Source organism: Malaya genurostris, chromosome 2, assembly GCF_030247185.1.
Source record: "Malaya genurostris strain Urasoe2022 chromosome 2, Malgen_1.1, whole genome shotgun sequence".
NCBI classification, from domain to species: domain Eukaryota; kingdom Metazoa; phylum Arthropoda; class Insecta; order Diptera; family Culicidae; genus Malaya; species Malaya genurostris.
Window position 1 is genome coordinate 192,633,837 of NC_080571.1, and position 8,808 is coordinate 192,642,644.

An 8,808-nucleotide genomic window follows, 5' to 3' on the forward strand; every position below is an offset into this window, starting at 1 on the left:
GAATGGCAGTATCATCAGCAAATTGTGACAGAACACCACCACCTGGAAGAGGTGGGATGTCTGATGTGAAAATGTTGTATAGAATGGGACCTAGGATACCAGCAGGAATAGTAAATCTTTCTGAAAGTGCATTATTCAGAGAAACCTGGAATGCTCTATCTGCAAGATAATTTTTGATAATTTTAATAAGATACATGGGAAAATTATACCGATGCAGTTTGAACACCAGTCCATCGTGCCACACATTATCGAATGCCTTTTCAATATCCAATATTGCCATGGCAGTCGTTTTGGACACTGATTTGTTTTGCTGGGTGACGTTGTTAACCCTTGTGAGTTGGTGGATGGTGGATCTTCCTTTCCGGAACCCAAACTGTTCTTCCAGAAATATATCCTGTTCATCTGCGAAAGCAAGAATTCGCCTTTGTATTGACTTTTCAAACAGCTTGGATAGGGCAGAGAGTAAGCTGATGGGCCGATAGCTCTTGGAAAAGGAAGGATCTTTCCCCGGTTTCAAAACTGGGATAACTTTAGCTAACTTCCACATTGAAGGGAAGTAACCAAGCTCCCAGCACCTGTTAAAAATTTTAGCTAAGAAGACAAATGAGCGAATACTCAAATGTTTCAGCTCAATGTTGAATGTGTTGTCGAAACCGGGGGCCTTCATATTTTTGGATTTTTTCACAAAAGCCATCAGCTCATTAGCAGTGACTCTACTTTCCTCAGGAACCAAGCTGTCTGATTGGTCAACCTCAGCTACGCTATCAGCAACGGCTCTTTCATATGGACTAACAATGTTAAGTCCTAAATTGTGAGAACACACAAACTGCTGGCCCAGCGCATTTGCCTTCTCTACTGGTGTGATTAAAGGCATTCCTTCAGCTGCGTCCTGGGGTGACATCAGAGGAGGAATAGGCTTCGGTTTTTTCTTAAGCACCTTCGTTAAGGACCAGAAGGGCTTTGAATGTGGGAGAATTTCTCGAAGCTTTTGCTGGAAGTTTCTATTGCGAAGCTCAGATATCCTTTCCTGGATTATCCTAGTTAAGTTGTTATAAGTAGTCTTCTTATCTAGGATGCCAGTTCGTTGATACTGCCTCCGGTAGATATTCCGAAGTCGGATGAGTTTCTTGGTGACACTGTCGATTTGAAGAGAGGAACTCGGCATATGTTGTACTGGAACCGTCCTATCACGAGCGACTGTGATTGAATGCTGGAAGGAAGATAGGGCCGCATCGATTTTCATCGGGGAATCTAGTGGAACATTGATATTAATAAGTTGGTCGGCGATTTGTTGAAATTGGACCCAATCGGTGCGATAATAGTTCCTCCGTGGTTGAATAGGCACTGTTTCTGGTGAAGATCCCAACGTCAATATTACTGGAAAGTGGTCAGAAGAGAGCTCGTAGAAGACAACCGGAGAGCTGTCTATGGCGATGTTGCTGATGAATATATCCAAAATGGAATGAACTCCCGATCTGGAAAGTCGCGTTGGTTGATCCGGAGCGAAGAATGGTAGGAAAAATGAACCACTCAACTTTTATATGAATGCTCTTGTATAGATGCAGACATCTCGCGTTCTGATTGGCTGGTGCTGTCATGGGTTAAATCAAACAGGTTTTTCAATAGTGTACTATTGAAAAACTTCAATGTTGTTGCAATACACGTTCAAGTTGAAAATTTTCGATTCTTTTGGTAGTTAGATTATATAAATCCTTCTACGGATCACTGAGCTATGAGCTTTCAAAATACGAGAAAGGCAAACGCGCCTTATGATTTATCCACCTTGATACTCGTTTATACCAAACATTTCAGAAAAGTTTAATTTTGAACTATTTGAGATTATATCACACAACTGAAAATTTTATCATAAAATTGTGATCATATTTCCGATGGCATGTCGCAAAAATTATGTTGATTCATTAGATACAACAGGAGATATTCACGATCAAAAACTTATCACTCTCTCAGAGGGTAAATTTTGAAAAGGCGCCCCATAGTAAAGTAAGTCGCATTCACGACAAAAATTGTCTCCATTTATTTTATTGAGATAGTAACAGCCACAGATACCAGTATTTCGGTGTGCTATTTGCAACCTTCTTCAGTATATCAGTTCTGTTGGAAAAAAAGAGCGGTGCTTCCTCTTTTGTACTAGTTCAGATAGATTGTTTACTGTTTTATTGAAGGTAGTAACTTGGGATGTTTATATATTTCCAACGTTTGTTCGTTTTACCACATAGAACAGACATCCAAGCAAGTACAAACTTTTCCAAAAAAGCTGTGCGAAGCATAAAAGTAAAAATCCTTTTAAAATCACCGTTAGTGGCTGTCCATAAAAGACGTCGCGCAGCAAGGGGGAGGGGGTGTTTCACAAAACGCGACCTTTTGTGACAGGGGGAAGGGGGGAGGGTTGTTGGAATGTGACGTCCAATATTTTTAATGAACGCATTTTTGAAATACCTAATTATATTACTGCTTTGCCCTATTTCCTGAAAAAATCTCCACAATAAACGTTTGCATTCTATAGGAAAACGTGTATTTGTTGATGTAAAAGCTTCTTCTTGTAAATTCGGGAGTAAATGATGCAGGAAATCATTTCTTTTGTGATCAGCAAAAGTGTACGGAGGGGTGAGTAAATTACCGAAATTAATAAATTTTGCCTAATATGAGTGAAAAAAAGATGCCTTCAAACGGTTTAACTTAAGTTATGCACTGACAATTTTAGCCAATGTGTTTGGGCGCACCAATCGTTTGGAATTATGGGTTTTTTACCTTTCGGAAATCTTATGATAGTTAGAAAGCAGATGTGGAATATAAACCACACAAAGAATGAAAGAATTTCAAAAAGTTTATTTGGTCGGTTGTATAAAAATTTCATGCGTCTTGTTGTATTTAAAATTCATTCAGCAATGCCATGTTGGCGGAGTAATATCAATAAAACCAGCAAATAACATTAACATATACATTGTGATTATCAATAATTATAATGATAAGAAAAACATGTTCAATCATAAAGCATGTCATGCAGCTCATTTATTAACACTGTATAGCTTGAATATCATACACAGAAGTAACAGCCCGGGTAGAAGTGATTTGCAAATCAATATTAAAATCAAACATCTCAATGGTAGAAAATAACATTATTTAGTTTGAAATAAGAGTTAAAATATCAAAAATTATTGCAAAGTCTTCATGAGAAAACAGAAATAAAATATAAAATTCTGCCATTGTAACATCAAAGCAAAAGCAAAACATTTATAGAAGACGAATTTTTCAGTAATTTGATTTTCTAGCATTGAGAATAGTATGTCATAAGAATTTCTCTTATCTGATTCTGATGAAGTTTTTTCAATTGTATTGCGTTTGAAAAAGGAACCACTGAATCAATTGTACTGAATGAAATTGGTATGCCTCATTAATAACGAATTAAGATATAACAACAAATCTTGTTGCTAAATAGATTTTGTCTAATCTATCAAGAAGATTCCTTCGATTAAATATCAAGAAAATATGAAGTAACAGTTCGGGTGAAAAGTTCGTATCGTTTAATAGAAACAAACATTTTTTGTCAAAATTCGTTTTTATTATTCAACATAATTGCCATCAGAGGCGATGCAGCGATTATAGCGATCTTCCAACTTTTCGATACCATTTTTGTAGTACGATTTGTCCTTTGCCTCAAAATAGGCCTCAGTTTCAGCGATTACCTCTTCATTTCTTCTAAATTTTTTACCAGCGAGCATTCTGTTGAGGTCTGAGAACAGGAAAAAGTCACTGGGGGTCAAATCTGGAGAATACGGTGGATGAGGGAGCAATTCGAAGTCCAATTCGTTCAGTTTCAGCATGGTTTTCATCGACTTGTGACACGGTGCATTGTCTTGATGAAACAAAACTTTTTTCTTCTTCAAATGAGGCCGTTTTTTGAAATTTCGTCCTTCAAACGCTCTAATGACGCTATATAATAGTCACTGTTGATGGTTTTTCCCTTTTCAAGGTAGTCGATGAAAATTATACCATGCGAATCCCAAAATACAGACGCCATAACCTTACCGGCCGATTGTTGAGTCTTTCCACGCTTTGGGTTCGGTTCATCGCGTGCAGTCCACTCAGCTGACTGTCGATTGGTCTCCGAAGTGAAGTGATGGAGCCATGTTTTGTCCATTGTTATATATCGACGAAAAAACGAAGACGGTTTTATTTCGATATAACAGCTCCAAACACTGCCAAATCATCAATTCGTTGTTGTTTTTGATCGATTGTGAGCTCACGCGGCACCCATTTTGCACAAAGCTTTCTCATATCCAAATATTCGTGAATAATATGTCCAACACGTTCCTTTGATATCTTTAGGGTGTCAGCTATCTCGATCAACTTCACTTTACGGTCATTGAAAATCATTTTGTGGATTTTTTTCACGTTTTCATCGGTAACAGCCTCTTTTGGACGTCCACTGCGTTCATCGTCTTCGGTGCTCATATGACCAGTACGAAATTTTGCAAACCGCTTACGAATTGTTGCTTCGCCCGGTGCAGAGTCTGGATAACACTCATCAAGCCATTTTTTGGTATCGGCGGCACTTTTTTTCATCAAGAAGTAGTGTTTCATCAACACACGAAATTCCTTTTTTTCCATTTTTTTTCACAATAACAAAAGTAGCTTCATTCAAAATGCAATATCTCACAAACTAATAATCAGACAGCTGTCAAATTTATACACGTATCTTTTGAAGGTTGGTACTAAATGAAAATTTTCAGCAAGCATTTATTTCTCTTAATCTAGTTTTCATTTTATTGCGAATGAAACAACGGTTGCGAAATCGAACACGGGATGAATCAAACGAGAATATATGTTGAAACTACGTAAACCGTAACGTATCGAAACCGGTATTTTCCCCAACTTTGTTGATAAGGAGTGTTAAAAGAGTATTTCCCAAAGAAACAAAATTGACAATGTTCCATGATTTTGGAAAAGTTCCATTGGCACGCGTAATCCTTAGTTATAAATTCCTGTAGGATTGCTGTTATTACTAATCTTCACACCTCTCAGCGGGGGATCAACGATTTCAGTCAAAATCGCCAAAAAAAAAAATTGCCAAAAAAAAGCATGACGTCTTTTATGAACAGCCCGTTACGCACGACTAAATTTGTTTTATCATCATCATTCCTCGTGAGTTCGTGATTTTCAATAAAGGCATGTTCAGGTACTTGAAATGGTATGGTAATCCCTTTTCCAATTCTTTAGAAGCTTTCTAAATTTCAACGAAGTGCTCTTCGAAACGAATGTCATTGTTCTTTTCGTTTGTTTAATGTTTTTTTGTCAAAACGTGTACACAAAGTTTTGTGTATTCCGGATTTTTTCAAATTATCTGTCTGCTTTTTGTAGATCCTAGTGAAGCTGTTAATTAATCTTACTGCTGAATACTAAATCCAGACCAAACCCTTTCTAGTTTTGTTTTGAGCGGCTGTACAATATCAGGATTAATTTCTACTTATATTCTTTTTAAATTTTCTGATGGTTAGGTTAAAGTAGTAAGTGATTAATTCCTCAACAGTCTTACTTTTTTTTATCAAGGATTGTTTGAATTGTTCGCTCACTCCGAATATCCATTGAGATTTCCAATATCGAAGATGAATTTTTCCTCTTTTTATACAGCACCATTCTTTAAGAAAGGTAAGCTGCTATTATTTTCTTTTTCATAAATGAGTTTAATGTTTTTGTGAATCTTGATGAATGTTTCCGAAAAGCTACTTATACCTCGTTTGATGATGCAGAGCGACTAGGTAATAATCCTTGTTTCACTGTTCGTCATAAACAATTCACATAAGAAAGGGCAGAGAGGATTACGCATCGGGACTCTATATAATTGTTTATAGAAATCGTCTCTAAATTTGAAGTAATTCATGTCCCTTCAAAGGCGTGTTAGATTGAAATAAGCTCTCACTTTGCTTTTCCTTAAAACAACTTTTTTATTTCTAAAGTAAACAATCATTAACAGGTTGATGGAGTCTTTTACGGGTACATTTGGGAACAAGGCGGTTACATAGGAAGAGACCACAATTTCATCATCTTCGATAGTACCCGAGTTCTGAAATTGTTCTTCAATCAGTCATTTGGAAATTTTCTGGGTTAGAGCTCCAACTGAAAAAATAATTTCTCTTATTTCATTACCAGGTTTGTGAATCTTATTTTTTCGTTTAGAATGTCAGGGAGGTGGTCATTTCTTTGTTTTCAATAAGAGCCATTTTCGATTTTACGGGTTATCTGGGCATCATAATCTTCTTTGTCCAGAATAACTACTTAATTTCCCATTTCAGCCTTTATATAGAATACAAGCTTCTCCCGCAATTCATTTAATAATACTTTTTCTCTTAAGTTTTGTTCTCTGAGTGTAACTTTTTTAATGACGTCATATACCATTCTCATAGGTTGCTATTCAATTTTGCACTGATCGGACTTCCGATTCTAAAGGAACGGGTGCAAACAAAAATTAAATATAAAGTGCACTCGATTTTCTCAGATACCGCTCGAATGGTTTTCTTCAACTAAGGCTCAAATAAAAGGTCTTATAGTTCCAAAGGTTGCTATTGAGTTCCATCTAGATCTGACTTCCGGTTCCGGAGTTACGGGGTAAAATGTGTAAAATGAACTAAAAAATGAACTTGATTTTCTTTAAGAACGCTTTTCTACTTTTGACCTTTGTTCAGATTTCACTTTCAGTTCCGGAACTACAAAGTGAGATGTGTTTAAAATTTTAAAGCGTCATTCAAAGCGAAAATGCAAAAAACGAAGAATTCCTACTAACTTGGGTCAAAACTGTTAAAAATTGAAAAGGTCATGTTTTTTTGTTGGTATTCAATAATCAAAGAAAAGTAATCCCTTAGTAATAAAAATGAAAACATGAGTTATATGAGAAAGGCATTTTAGAACTACTAGGATTGGATGGATTATAACAGATTTTAAATTCATAACTTTGTAACCACTGAATCGATTTTTTCAACTTTTTGATATGTTGTCTAGAAATGTAAATAGTTTGTAGAAAAAATGCGTGGACATAATAAAGTTGAAGTTTTGTGGATAAAAATGCCAAATGTAAAAGTTTTCAGCGATTTTTAAAATTTATCTTACTTTTTAAAATTTACCTTGTACAAGAATGAGTAGAACTTAATCGCGAATATCTTTTGTTGTATTTAACGAAGCAACATAATTTTTTCTCCATATCATCGAAAATACGATCAGCAATCTATGATAAAATTTTCAGTAGTAAGAGATAAAACCACAACTAACTCATCGCACAAAGCTTATCGCACAAAACCGACACATAGAAATACGGAATATTTTCAGTAGTTGAGTGCAGTGGGTTTACGATATGTTTTGTTAGCTAGTTAAACAGTCACTAACTATGTATGCTTAGAAAGCATGAATGTTTTTATTAGAATAATATAAGGGAGGCACGTTTGTTCATGTTGTTTATTTATAACCAAAATGCTGTTAAAAAATAAGAGTAATTAATGTTCTCACCTAAAAAATTGTTACAGATCAAAACCTTTAGCATGATGACAATACTTTACTTAACTGATTCTAACTATGTATCATTTTTTAGAGGAACTGAATAGTATTCAATAATGATCTATTTTGAGATGAGATGTTTACTAAAAATATCAAGTATATGAAGTGCACATCATATCAGTGTATAAGTGAATAACATTTTGCCATTTCTAATGAATGTTTGAAGAAAATATAAATACTTTTTGTCCACGCTTGGCGAGTGCGTTTCAATAATCTATATTATACAATTCTTTAATTCGGTTTGTGAATATTCTTTCAAATTGACATACGATTTGTATTTTTGAGACAGGTTTGAAAAATAAGTTATTGAAACTAATATCGTATTAACTCCCAAATTAGATTTAGAAATCCTAGATGGCTAAAAACGATTTATTGAGGATTTTTTAATTTACGAATGAATTCGTACATTGCTTTTTTTATTTAATCGGTCGTGTCCCCTACACAACCCCGTAATTTTTTGCTCTCGTGTGTTCCGCCTTATAATTGTACTGTTACAATTATGCATTAAAAGTTTACAAAATTCACACAATTAATCAACTAGTACGTGCGATTATCGAAATTCGGATGTGTGGGAAATGCATGTCAGTTTTATTCGTATTCACGTCATGCAGTTATTTCTCTGACGTTACCCTCCCGCATTTTTATATTTGATTTTTAAAGACTTAGTGGTTTTTACACAACTCCTAAAAATTAGTAAAGTGAATCTTTTCGGTTATGAGTTGAATTTTTTTTGAGAGGAAGATGAAAATCAAAGACCTGCGTGCAATTGTTAAATAAACGGCACATACTGAGAAAAGGTTCATCATATCCTTAACTAGTGCTAGCACGAGGGATTCGTAAAAATGGATGAGAACGAAGATTGTGACGATGGATGTCGAAATTGATCAATCATCGGAGATCAGGGCAATCAATATGTGAATGTATGAAATCAGCGATGAAAACAGCCTTATAAACGTTTCTACGAATACACAGCGGATCCAGTTCGATAAGTCGGCAACGATCTTTATAACTTGGAAGGTTTATTGGCTCTCTCCATGGTGGACTTCGGAGAGCGAACCTAATGCGTTGAACAGCTTCAATACGATCAATATCAGTTTGATAATGAGGTGACCATACGACAGCCGCATATTCAAGTGATAATCGGACTAGTGCACAATAAAGAGTTTTCAGGCTGAATCCTAAGAGTTTCGATGCCTTCGAAATCACGTAGTCAATGTGATTCTTGAAATCAAGTTTATCATCAAG